At 40.2% G+C, this 13,198-nt stretch overlaps 1 protein-coding gene across 4 annotated transcripts in view; it reads left to right on the top strand.

The window, feature by feature from the left end:
• The window catches only part of CHCHD3 (coiled-coil-helix-coiled-coil-helix domain containing 3), a 281,617-nt gene that overhangs the window by 40,317 nt on the left and 228,102 nt on the right, over positions 1–13,198 (top strand). The gene's annotated exons all lie outside the window — the stretch shown is intronic.

The following is a 13,198-nucleotide window of genomic DNA, read 5'->3' as shown; positions in this document are numbered from 1 at the left end:
TACCTGTATAGGGTCTTGAGTAAAGTAGGTTGTTAGAGATAAAATGTAATCCAATGAGCTATTGTTATATGCCAGAAGGTGACATAAGTTTCACATCAGTTCTGTTCATGGTTACTTTTATTATACCCATTTTACAGGTGAGGAAACTGGGTCACTGGGAAACTAATGACCAAAGATGCATGTATAACAAAAGCAGAGCAGGGTTTTAGATCTATGCAATGTGATTGGAGAGCAGACATTGTTAGCTGCTCTGCTGTGATGTCATAGGTAGAGAGTTTCAGAATTATGTTATAACTGAAAGGAACATTGGATGTGATCTAATTTGTGCCTCATTTTAGAAATAATGAAACTGAGGCTCTTTTAAGGAGATTGAATAACTTATTTAAATGATTGACTTACCCTGGTTTGGAGAAAGCATCTAGGTGATTTTCTAATTTCCTCTTATTATGCATTTCTCCATAGGGAGACTTTCCTGTAGCAAGTACAGGCTTCTGCCTTCAAGTCTTTTTTATCTTTTTCAAACCTACTCAGCAGAGCTACTTTTCTGCTTTCTTTTCTTCTTCAGTGTGCATATTTTTAAAGGACACAAAGTCATTATAAAAAAATTTGTTGCCTTTTAATATGCTAAGTGAAATTTTAGAAAAAGAAATAAAAGAAGCAAATCCATTTTTAGTTGCAACAGAAGAATAAAATACCTAGAAATAAACTTAACAAAGGATGTGCAGAATCTATACACTGAAATCTAGAAGACATTGTTGAAAGAAATTAAGGAAGACTCAAAGAAATGGGAAGATATTCCAAGTTCATGGATTGGAAGAATCAACATAGTTAAAATGCCCATGTTACTTAAAGCAATGTTCAGATTTAATGTAATCCCCATAAAAATCCAAATGACATTTTTCAAAGTAATAAAACCTCAAAAATCCTCAAATTTGTATGGAACTTTAAAATACCCAAAATAGCCAAAGCAATTCTGCGATTAAAGAACAAATGTGGCCTGACCTGTGGTGGCGCAGTGGATAAAGCGTTGACCTGGAAATGCTGAGGTCGCCAGTTCGAAACCCTGGGCTTGCCTGGTCAAGGCACATATGGAAGTTGATGCTTCCAGCTCCTCCCCCTTCTCTCTCTCTGTCTCCCCCCCCCTCTCTGTCTCTCCCTCTCCTCTCTAAAATGAATAAATAAATAAATAAATAATTAAAAAGATGTTAGGGGACTTCTTTAAAAAAAAAAAAAGAAAAAAAAAAAGAACAAATGTGGAAGTATCACACCCCCCCCGACTTGAAATTATACTACAAAGCTACAGTAATGAAAACAGTATGATACTGGCAGAAAAATAGACACACAGACCAATGGAACAGAATTGAGAGCCCGGAAATAAACCCACACACGTATATGGTTAACTAATTTTCAAAAAGAGCCAGCACACACAGTGGAGAAAAGAAAACCTCTTCAATATATGAAATTGGGAAAATTGGAAAGCCACATGCAAAAGAATGGAATTAGACTGTTAATAGAATTTCTTATACAAAAATCAACTCAAAATGGATCAAAGACCTAAATATAAGACTCAAAACAATAAGATAGATAGAAGAAAACATAAGTTCGAAACTTATGGATCTTGGTTTCAGGATTTTATGAATTTGACTTAAAAGACAAGAGAAGTAAAAGCAAAAATAAATGAATGGGACAGCTTCAAACTAAACAGCTTCTGCATGGCAAAAGAAACCAACAATACAAAAAGGCAACCAACTGAATGGGAGAAAATATCTGCAAACGATACCTCCAGTACGTATAAGTAACTCATACAACTCAATAAAAATACAATCAGTCTTATTTAAAATGGACAGAAGTTCTGAACAGCCCTGGCCGGTTGGCTCAGCGGTAGAGCGTCGGCCTAGCGTGCGGAGGACCCGGGTTCGATTCCCGGCCAGGGCACACAGGAGAAGCGCCCATTTGCTTCTCCACCCCTCCGCCGCGCTTTCCTCTCTGTCTCTCTCTTCCCCTCCCGCAGCCAAGGCTCCATTGGAGCAAAGATGGCCTGGGCGCTGGGGATGGCTCTGTGGCCTCTGCCTCAGGCGCTAGAGTGGCTCTGGTCGCAACATGGCGACGCCCAGGATGGGCAGAGCATCGCCCCCTGGTGGGCAGAGCGTCGCCCCATGGTGGGCGTGCCGGGTGGATCCCGGTCGGGCGCATGCGGGAGTCTGTCTGACTGTCTCTCCCTGTTTCCAGCTTCAGAAAAAAGAAAAAAAAAAAAAAAGAAAAAAAGAAGAAGTTCTGAACAGACACTTCTCCCAAGAAGACATATAAATAGTCTATAGATATATGAAAAGATGCTCCACTTCACTAGTTATTAAGGAAATGCAAATCAAAACTACAATGAGATACCACCTCATGTCTGTTAGAATGGCTGTTATCAACAAGACAGGTAAAAACACATGCTGGAGAGGTTGTGGAGAAAAAGGAACCCAGAGGGGGAAGAGGATGTAGGGAGGTTGGTGTGAGGCAGCGGGTCACATACAGGGTGGACAGCCGTAGGTTTATATATAGTTGTTCGTATGGAAAAAGGACGTGCAGGTAATGCTTATTATAATAGCTTTATTAACTAAAACAAATGTCACAATGCAACTGTACACCTACTTTTGCCCACCACGGTACTTGATGACAGAAGGAGACTAGATTTTGGGTGTTGACCACACAATGCAATATACAGATGACGTAGCATAGAATTGTACACTGGAAATTTATGTCATTAACCAATGCCACCCCAGTACATTTAAAGAAGACTTCACTTTCTCACACGCCTGACTTTCTGTTTGGATTTTGCTCACTCTTGTCTTACCAGCATGAATAAAAAACGGAAACGATTTTATATTTTCAGTATTATCCCTGCATTGCATAAACAGAATTTGAGGATTTCTCTGCTATGGGAAGGAATGAGTAAGTCAGTCTGATACTTCCATAAACCCAAATAAATAAGATGAAGATTAAACTCAAGATAAAGCCATGATATCTGTTGTAGTGTCCTGTCATTTGTCATTGCTACTCTGTCTTGAAAGCGTGTGGAAAGTGATGGTTTTGATCTCTGTTATGAGATACAATTTCCACGACTAGGTGTTTTAAACATTTTCATTTTAACCAGTGATTGCGGTGTGCTCACGTACTAAGTAACTTTAAAAAAAAAAGAAAAGAAAATATGATACGTTGAATAATAGCTTTCACTGCCAATGCTTCAGGCAGTGAAACCCCAGTGAGAAGTTGTCAGATAGCATTTTAAGGAAGCAAGGCTAAATTTTGGTATGTATTTCTAAGTATAAATCTAATCAGCCAGCAAAGAACATTAAATGCTTTATTTTGCTCATGGCAGCAGGGAATGTAATGGCAGATATAATATAAATTTATTGTTAAGGTTGTATTTTCTTCTAGGCTGGGCCTGTGTGGAATAGAATATATGCGTCTCTATGTCCATTTCATAGCCAACACGGACAATTTATCGAGTGATTTTCTAGAGCGTTTCAAAAATGGAGTGACTGTGTCACCGCTACACGCAGGGAATGTATCTCTGTGGAGCTTGACTGCCATTATGTTGTGGGATATTTGTTGCACGGTGTAGAAAAATCCTATCAGTGCTTATCTTTCATTCTTTTTATTGGACTTAGCTTAACCTCAGCTCCTTGCTTAACTCAGTGACTAAGAATTTTTCATCAGCTGTCCTTGGTAACATGTCATTCATCATATTCGGGCCGCTGGTGTTATCAATTGAACAGTCTAAATGGTGGACAAAAAAATGAAATGCTACTTGAAAAACTGAAGTGAAAAGAGGATGTTTTGGCTAAGATTCCCTCCTATTTTCTCTCTGTATTTAACATGGCCCTGAAATATCCTTTTCCTGACACTTGGAATCTCATAATTTTCAATACAGAAGAACTCTTCAGCAAATAGCCCTTGTCATGTGGAATGCTTCTAGATGGCATAATAAGGAGCTGTGCTATAAATTCTACTCCCCAGACATTATTATAATAGTGGTGTGTGATTGTACTTTCTTGGAGTATTTTTGCCTTTTAAGAATACAGAGTCTATTCTGACAGAGCGGAGGCGGAACGGGTCCTGTGGTGCCCACGCATAGGCTCTTTAATCCCAACCAGCTCTTTTTGGCTCTAAGTGTGGTTTGAACTTCTGTTAGCTAACCTGATATATAATGTGTACCATTGGATGTTCATGATTGAATTGATCAAGGCGTTCTTTTAAAAACTGGAACTTACTGCCTATTTATTCATGCATTGTTTAAAAATTACTTTTTTAGTGATTATGAAAGTAAAAATGGTGTTTTGGTAAAAAATACAATTAAGCATAAAGAGATCTCTCTAAATGATCTATTCCCCTCCCCCCTATTCAAATTAATTATTATTATTCCTTTGTGTGTATTATTCCAAGTCATAGCTGGGAAGGGAGGGGGGAAGGTGGGCAAACGTAGGTTTACAGTTCATATGGAAAAAGACATGCAGGTCATGATTATTACAGTGGTTTTATTAACTCAAAAGAATGTCACAGTGACACAGTACACTCAGGTCCTGCCTGGTAAGTGCTCAAATTGCTGGCCTTTATTATTTACCCATTCTTATAGTCTATGAAAATCAGTACACAAACCTGAATTTCAGCGACCTGCTTGGCTTAGCCCCATGACCTGCTGAGGAGGTTGAATTCAGACCTCCTTTGCCCACCCCTATTATGTGTGGGGTTTTAGTAGTAGTATTTTTTTGTGTGTGTCATGACTTTTTAATGCTTTTAAAAATACTGGACGTTTAACATACAGAACAAAACGAAGACCAAATGGTTGTTCAGTTTAGTGTCTTACGCTTTTCACTTAATCATGAGAAATCTTTTATGGATTAATATTCTTTAAAATCTGTTTCTCAATACTAACAGAATTTCATAATACAGTTTTGTTTCTATTTGATCATTTGTCTGTTGTGTTGGATATTGAGTTTGCTTACATTTTCTGTTGTTTTATATGTAAAATATATGTTGCTCCACTTCACTGTCTCAGTCTTTCTCTTTGCCACCACCATTGTGTTTCTAGGAGGAAGATTTAACCATCATTTAAAATGGTACTGAAAACGAAGTTTTACACAATGCTTAATCACATCATTTTTACTTTATCCTTAGTCTTCTCATCATCTGTCATCATCTGTGACTTTAGCAGTGTTCAAAGACAATAACAGATATTCAGATTAATCCTTATTACCGTTAGAGCAAATTTATTTACAATAATATGTGAACCTTGGGGGTCAGAAGCTAAAACACTTAAGTAATTGGACCTCGACATAAGGCTAGATCTTTAGTCCTCATGGAAGATGCACCACAAATTCTTTTTGTTATCTAATCTTTTCTGTAGGTTTAAAAAAATACGAAATCCTAGCATATTGACATTTTGAAGAATACAGATACATAAAATAATCTCTTATAAAATATAGCAAGGGTCAGGAACCTATGGCTTGCGAGCCAGATGTGGCTCTTTTGATGGCCGCATCTGGCTCACAGAAAAATCTTTAATAAAAAAAATAATGTTAAAAATATAAAACATTCTCATGTATTACAATCCATTTATTTCCTACCGCTTATGTTTATGGTTGCAGGTGGCTGTAGCCAACCACAGCTGTCCTCTGGGACAACACCAAATTTTTATTGGATAATGTATAACATACACAGGTCATTGTATGGCTCTCATGGAATTACATTTTAAAATATGTGGCATTCATGGCTTTCTCAGCCAAAAAGGTTCCCAACCCCTGAAATACAGTATTGGCTCAGTGAAATGTACAGTATGAGTCAGGATTTTTTTTTTTTTTTTTTGTAATTTTCCGAAGGTGGAAATGGGAAGGCAGTCTGACAGACTCCTGCATGTGCCCGACTGGGATCCACCTGGCACACCCACCAGGGGGCGATGCTCTGCCCACCAGGGGGCGATGCTCTGCCCATCTGGGGTGTTGCTCCGTTGCAACCAGAGGCATTCTAGCACCTGAGGCAGAGGCCATAGAGCCATCCTCAGCACCCAGGCCAACTTTGCTCCAGTGGAGCCTTGGCTGCGGGAGGGGAAGAGAGAGGAAGGAGAGAGGGAGGGGTGGAGAAGCAGATGGGCGCTTCTCCTGTGTGCCCTGGCCGGGAATCAAACCTGGGACTCCTGCACACCAGGCCGACACTCTACCACTGAGCCATCTAGCCAGGGCCTGAGTCAGGATTTTTGAGATAAAATGCTGGTAGTCCTTCAGTTGAATTGAGTTTCATTTTGTTTTTGCAATGATGTTCATTTTGGCCTTCTAAGGTACCACCCAGTTCACCCCATTTCATCTCCAAGGGAACCCTCATTGGTAATTTGTAGAAAAGAATTTTAAGTCACAGAGGGTAGCTGGGATCATGCTGGCGACCTCAGTGTTCCAGAATGACACTCTATCCACTGCGCCTCCAGCCCGGACCAGATGCTCAACAATTTAAATCTGAACTTTTTACACATACTATTTTAAAGTGATTTTACTTTATATAAGTATAGTATCTTAGATGAACTTCTTACTCTGAAAGCCTATAAACTTTATAATTGAGTTAAAATATGTTAAAACCATAATAGTGTTAGTACATGCAGTAAAATCTTATAATTTGAATTCATTTAATTTACAGTTTGGCATGACGTTAGAGAAGATTTATGTTTACTTACACTAATTGCGTGGGAGAAGGGTGATGGGATGGAAGTGATGGTAGATTTGGTAAGAAAATTCCCTGAGAAGAAATCTCAGATTTTTTAGCAACTTTTTTATGAAGTCATCATGTATGTTTGAAGTTACTTGTTACAGAGAATAACTTGGTATTCTAATTATTAGTTTCATTCAAACAGTTCCTAGGGACCTTTACCTAATCACACTCTTTTTAGAGACTAGATCCAATTGCTCAATTTATTTAAAAATGACATAAATATCAGAGATGTTTACATTGTCCTTGTTCTTGCTGCCATTCTACCATTTATTCTGTTATATGCTGCAGTGGGAGCTAATTTATTTTTGGTGTTTATAGAGAAATTATTCCTTTCTAAACTCTTCATTCCCTAATTTCAAAAAGGAATCTGTGAATTATTGTAAGTTAATTTAGAGTGAGTAATTCCTTTTCTCATTTTCTTTGAGTATAAAAATGATATGGCTTTATTGAACTCCTTACTCACTGTTAATTCTAATATTGTTACCTGTGAAACACTCAGTTTTAATCGGCCCAGGGCTAGTTGATATAGATAGTTATGATGGGAAATGTGTGGGCCTGAGATAAATCTATGTTTGGAAAATTGTTCTCTTAAAGCCATTAACCTGAAAATATCTGCTAATACTTAATCATGCAAACATTTTAACAGTTTGTGGGTAAGTGGGTATCCTCCTGCATCTCTGTGTTCCTGTGGTGTCCTATCAGAGAGCTGGGGTCTGGAGGCTGCTGTTGTAGCCACCTTTCCCATTTCCATTGGATTCCTAGCAGAGCCCTTATCCATGTAGGCGGCAGGAGAGACAAAATTGGACTGTTTAATGGTTTGCAGAAAGTGTCTTTGGATGACCTATATGGAAAGTCCCGATGATCTATAGGAGGGGGCCTGGGAAATGTGATTGTAGTGAGTCTGTAGATAGAGGAAGCCAGAACTACTTGGGCAACTCAAGGCAGAGAACATGTTGGGGAAGGCTTATTGCTGTCATCTACAAATTTTTATCTGTGATTGCCAAAGTCATATTACTGTTAGTGCATTACTCGTGGCTATCTAAATGGTCATACGAACCATAAAGTAGCTTCGTGGTCGGGAACCTTTTTGGCTAAGAGAGCCATGAACGCCACATATAAAATGTAATTCTGGGAGAGCCATACAATATGTTTAACACTAAATACAATTAAAGGTGTGCATTTTATGTAAGACCTCAACACTTTTAAAGTACAGTAAGTCTCTGAATTCTTTTTAAGAATTCAGAGACTTACTGTACTTTAGGCTGTACAGTAAGTCTAGGCTGTTATGCAGCACCAAAAGTCTATGTTGTTAGGCTGTTGCTAACCAATGATGAATAAAGTACTTCTTACTATTAATGCGACTTTTGGTGCTGCATAGTTTTGCTGATGGCTTTGTAGTCTGGTTGATACGTGGTGAAGTTAAGCTTCATGCAGGCGTTGAGACTTCCATCGTTAAACGTGATCGTAGGTTGGTCTTACCGTTCTTTAGATGTGAGAAAGACTGCTTACATGCATACGGAGAGCCAAACATTGTCAGTACAGCAATACTCACACGCTGTAGTGTGTGGTATGTGACGGGAAGCACGTTCCAAGTTTTGACAATCAGCTGGTCCGCAGGTTTGAAGTTTTTTCATTTCTCCCCACTGTGTTTGCTCGCCAACTCTGCTTGCTGTCGAGCAAGTCTTTCCAAATCTTCATTCAGTGACTTGAACTTATTCACCCACATGTCTGAGGCCTTCAGGTCAGCAGCTTGTAGCTCAAAATCTCTGACGGAGACACCGGGGATATAACTCAGGTCGGCGCTGTCCACTGCACACTCGTGTGGATGGGTGATGAACTTAAAAAGACGAGTGCGGGCCCTGGCCGGTTGGCTCAGTGATAGAGCGTCGGCCTGGCGTGCGGGAGTCCTGGGTTTGATTCCCGGCCAGGGCACACAGGAGAAGTGCCCATCTACTTCTCCACCCCTCCCCCTCTCCTTCCTCTCTGTCTCTCTCTTCTCCTCCCGCAGCCAAGGCTCCATTGGAGCAAAGTTGGCCCAGACGCTGAGGATGGCTCTGTGGCCTCTGCCTCAGGTGCTAGAATGGCTCTGGTTGCAGCAAAGCAACGCCCCAGATGGGCAGAGCATCACCCCCTGGTGGTCATGTCGGGTGGGTCCCGGTCAGGCGCATGCGGGAGTCTGACTGTCTCCCCGTTTCCAGCTTCAGAAAAATACAAAAAAAAAAAAAAAAAAAAAAAAGACAAGTGCGCTCACGAAATTCTCCAAAGCGCGCTTTCAGTGACTGCAGGAGTTTAGATGTAAAGCCTGCTAGCTGCTGGAGATCAAGATGTTGAGCAGGGTCACTTGCTGTGCATGCATCTTTAAACTCTCCCAGTTTTTCAAAGTATAGTAAACGACCTGTTTCAGTGTCAGCGATGAAGAGTTCCAGCTTGTTTTCAAATGCAAACACTGCTTGTTGAAGGGATAAGACTGTATTTCCAACACCTTGCATTTTCACGTTGAGCTGGTTCAGATGTTCAGTCATGTCCACGAGATAGTAGAACTTCAGGAGCCACTCCACTCAGTGTTAGCTAACTCAGGATGCTCGACGTTTTTCATTTCAAGAAAAGTCCGGATTTCGCTCAGACAAGCCGCTAAACGGCTGAGCACCTTCCCTCTTGACAACCAACGCACATTGCTGTACAGAAGCAGACCAGGATAATTATTCCCAACTTCATCCAGCAGTGTTTTAAACTGGCGATCATTTAAAGCTCAGGCAACAATAAAGTTGACCACCTGAATGACCAGCGACATCACCTCACCAAGCTGCTCGCCACACATCTGCACAAAGAACCTCCTGATGTAGGATGCAGTGAAAACTTTAGGATGGGTCTCTTCATGTTTAAGAAGAAGCGCTACGAATCCTCTGTTTTTCCCCACCATGCACGGAGCACCATCAGTACACACAGAACTAAGTTTATCCATCGGTAGATTTTTTTCTTTAGCAGACTCACCGAAAGACTTGAATAAATCCTCTCCTCTTGTTGTTTTTTTCATAGGCAAAACATCAAGACTTTCCTCAGGTAGTGTGTCACTCACAGCAAACCTTGCGATCACGCTGAACTGGGATAAATGGCTTACGTCTGTTGACTTATCCAAAGTGAGAGAAAAGAATGGTGCTGCATTTATGTCTTTCACTTGTGTTGCCTCAGTTTGATTTGCCATCATGATGGTACGATCGTGAACAGATCTTGCCAACAGAGGCATGTCTTTTATTCGTTTGATTATCTTGTCTTTATCCGAAAAGTCGTCAAGAAGTTCATTGGCAACATCAAGAATGTTTTGGCATACTCCCCATCTGTGAATGGCTTTTCGTTTCTCACAATTACTAAAGCGCCAGCAAAGCTAGCCGAATTCCAATCACCTTGTTGGGTGCAAACATGGAGTTGCTGCTGACTAGCTTGCACTCTGCACAGTAGCTCTTTTTTTTTTAAAGAGTTTTTTTTTTAATTTTTAATTTTTATTTTATTAATTTTAGAAAGGAGAGAGAGAGGAGAGAGAGAGAGAAGGGGGGAGGAGCAGGAAGCATCAACTCCATATGTGCCTTGACCAGGCAAGCCCAGGGTTTCAAACCATCAACCTCAGCATTCCAGGTCGATGCTTTATCCACTGCGCCACCACAGGTCAGGCTCCTGAACAGTAGCTCTTGACATGCTTTCTTCCTGCTGTCCCCTGCTGTTTCGATGCAAATGTAGTATAGTGTTGTGTCCAAGTACCGCTTTATATTTCATCGATGCAATTTTATCATTGCATATCAGACATACTGCAGAACCTGCTCTCTCCACAAAGGCGAATTCTTCTGTCCATTCCTGCTGAAAAGTACGATACTCCTCATCTTTTTTTCTTTTAGCTATCTTCTTCGTCAATAGGGTTTCTGCAATTAGCTAGCTGACTACTTGATTAAAAGGAGGGAAGTTTATTTTCTGACCTCACAACGACCCGTGTACATTATGCATTATCCAATAAAAATTTGGTGTTGTCCCGGAGGACAGCTGTGATTGGCTCCAGCCACCTGCAAACATGAACATGAACGGTAGGAAATGAATGGATTGTAATACATGAGAATATTTTATATTTTTAAAGTTATTATTTTTTTTATTAAAGATGCGAGCCAGATGCAGCCATCAAAAGAGCCATATCTGGCTCGCGAGCCATAGGTTCCTGACCCCTGAAGTAGCTGGTTCCCTCTGCTTTTCTTGTACCGTGGTGAATATTTTGGCCCTGTCTTAAGCATTGGTGCTTGGTGCTGGACAGTACTGCTTCCTTGGAGGCATTTTAGAGATTTGTGGGGGAAACAACACATGATAGGTGCTGGCGAGGATATGGAGAAAGGGGAACCCTCCTGCACTGCTGGTGGGAATGCAGACTGGTGTAGTCACTGTGAAGACAGTATGGAGATTCCTCAAAAAATTAGAAATGGAACTGCCCTTTGACCCAGCCATTCCACTTACAGGAATATATCCCAAGGACACCATATCACTGACTGAAAAAAAGAAACGAACCCCCATGTTTATGGCAGCATTGTTCACAATAGCATAGGTCTGGAAATAGCCCACGTGTCTGTCAGTGGACGAGTGGATTAAAAGGCGGTGTACATATTCACAATGGAATACTATGGGGCCATGAAAAAGAAGGATATATTACATTTTGCAACAATATGAATGGACCTGGAAACTTATGTTGAGTGAAATAAGGCAGGCAAAGAAAGAAAAATGTCATATGACCTCACTCATTTGAGGAATCCAAGGAACAATGTGAACTGAGGAACAGAATTAAACCTGAAAGGAAGGCAGAGGGGTAAGGGAGATGTTGAGGGGAATACGGGGGAGGGGGAATGCTTTTGGGGAGACACTAGAATTTATGTAAACACAATAAATTTAAAAAATATCACACAATGATCCACAGATTATCCAGACACCAACAGCTCGTTGTCAAGTGTGCACCCTCCTATTCTCAACAGTTCTTCCTAAATTTCCACCCTTCCTGACAATTTTATAGGCTCTGCCTGTGGCTTTCAAGGTGCAATGTGCCAAGTAGAGAGATATTCCAGAATATTCCCAAGTGTATGAATACCGTAAGATCATGTATTGAAAATCGTTTTCCCGCCTGACCTGTGGTGGCGCAGTGGATAAAGCGTCGACCTGGAAATGCTGAGGTCGCCGGTTCGAAACCCTGGGCTTGCCTGGTCAAGGCACATATGGGAGTTGATGCTTCCAGCTCCTCCCCCTTCTCTCTCTCTGTCTCTCCTCTCTCTCTCTCTGTCTCTCCCTCTCCTCTCTAAAATGAATAAATAAAAAATAAATAAAATTTTAAAAAAATCGTTTTCCCAAACATCTTATATCCAAATTCCACAGAGAAAACAAACAAACAAAACCAAAGATATGGCATAAATCAGTGTTTCCAAGTTTTACTTTAAGAATTGTTGAATAATTTTAGTCCCTATTTTAATAAAGAAAGACACTGAGGAAGAAGTAGAGCTGAAGCTTTGAAATCTAATTATTCTAAGTAAGGTGTTCCTTGATTCAGTCTTGAGGAACAGAGTTCAAAATCATTTGTACTATTCATTTTTGTTTTTCTTCTAGATCTTTATTAGGTCAAATAAATAATTTTTTATATTTTCTTCAAAACAAACAAACAAAAATTTGTGGGGGAGTTACTGCTGTCTAGTGGTGTGGGCAAGGACCTTGACCAGTGACTTACAGCCTTTCTCATCTCGTGTCACCCATAATCTAATTACTAAAATTCTGTGGCACACCAGAAAAGATATTTTTGGCTTATCTGACAAAAAATAGGTATAATTTTGATTCATTCACACCAGATGGCTATTGTTGTGTTGGCTGTTGTCATTGCTTTGACAGTCTAAGGGAAAAGAGGTCTGTGCCCCTGACTAGTCAGGTGTTGCGTGCCTTAAAAATTCTCGTGGCACAACGGTTGAAAATCGTTGTTCTACATGCCTTGTGATGCCTGGGATAGTTGTGTCACTTGAAGAATTGTCAGTTCTCAATTTCTGAATGTCTTCAGAAATTCATGGACTTGAAAACCTTTTTACCCAGCCCAGGACTTAATTGTTTCATACATAAGCAGAAAGTACATTTTGCATGGTTTTAAGACATCCTACGTTTTTCAGGACCGTGTAGCAATAGCTCATTAATTTGCCAGAGAAGCTCAAGATTCAGAGTATTTTATTACATCTCCTAGTGTAGCATTACACAGTGAAAAGCCATTATTTCATTATAAATTAGTTTCTTTTTAAGTATCACACGCTGGGCATTATATGACTAGGAAATTTCGTGTCAGGTTATCATCTGTTTTGAGGATAATAAAGGGAATAGCACAAAATACTTGCTATAAAAAGGCTGCATTTGCTCTCATAAGGGTGGCGCCACTGGTCTGATTGGAAACACCTTTTTCATTGCTGGT

This window comes from Saccopteryx leptura, chromosome 2, assembly GCF_036850995.1.
Source record: "Saccopteryx leptura isolate mSacLep1 chromosome 2, mSacLep1_pri_phased_curated, whole genome shotgun sequence".
In the NCBI taxonomy this organism is placed as follows: domain Eukaryota; kingdom Metazoa; phylum Chordata; class Mammalia; order Chiroptera; family Emballonuridae; genus Saccopteryx; species Saccopteryx leptura.
Note: the sequence above shows the minus strand (reverse complement) of the source record. Positions and strands in the feature narration are given on the sequence as shown.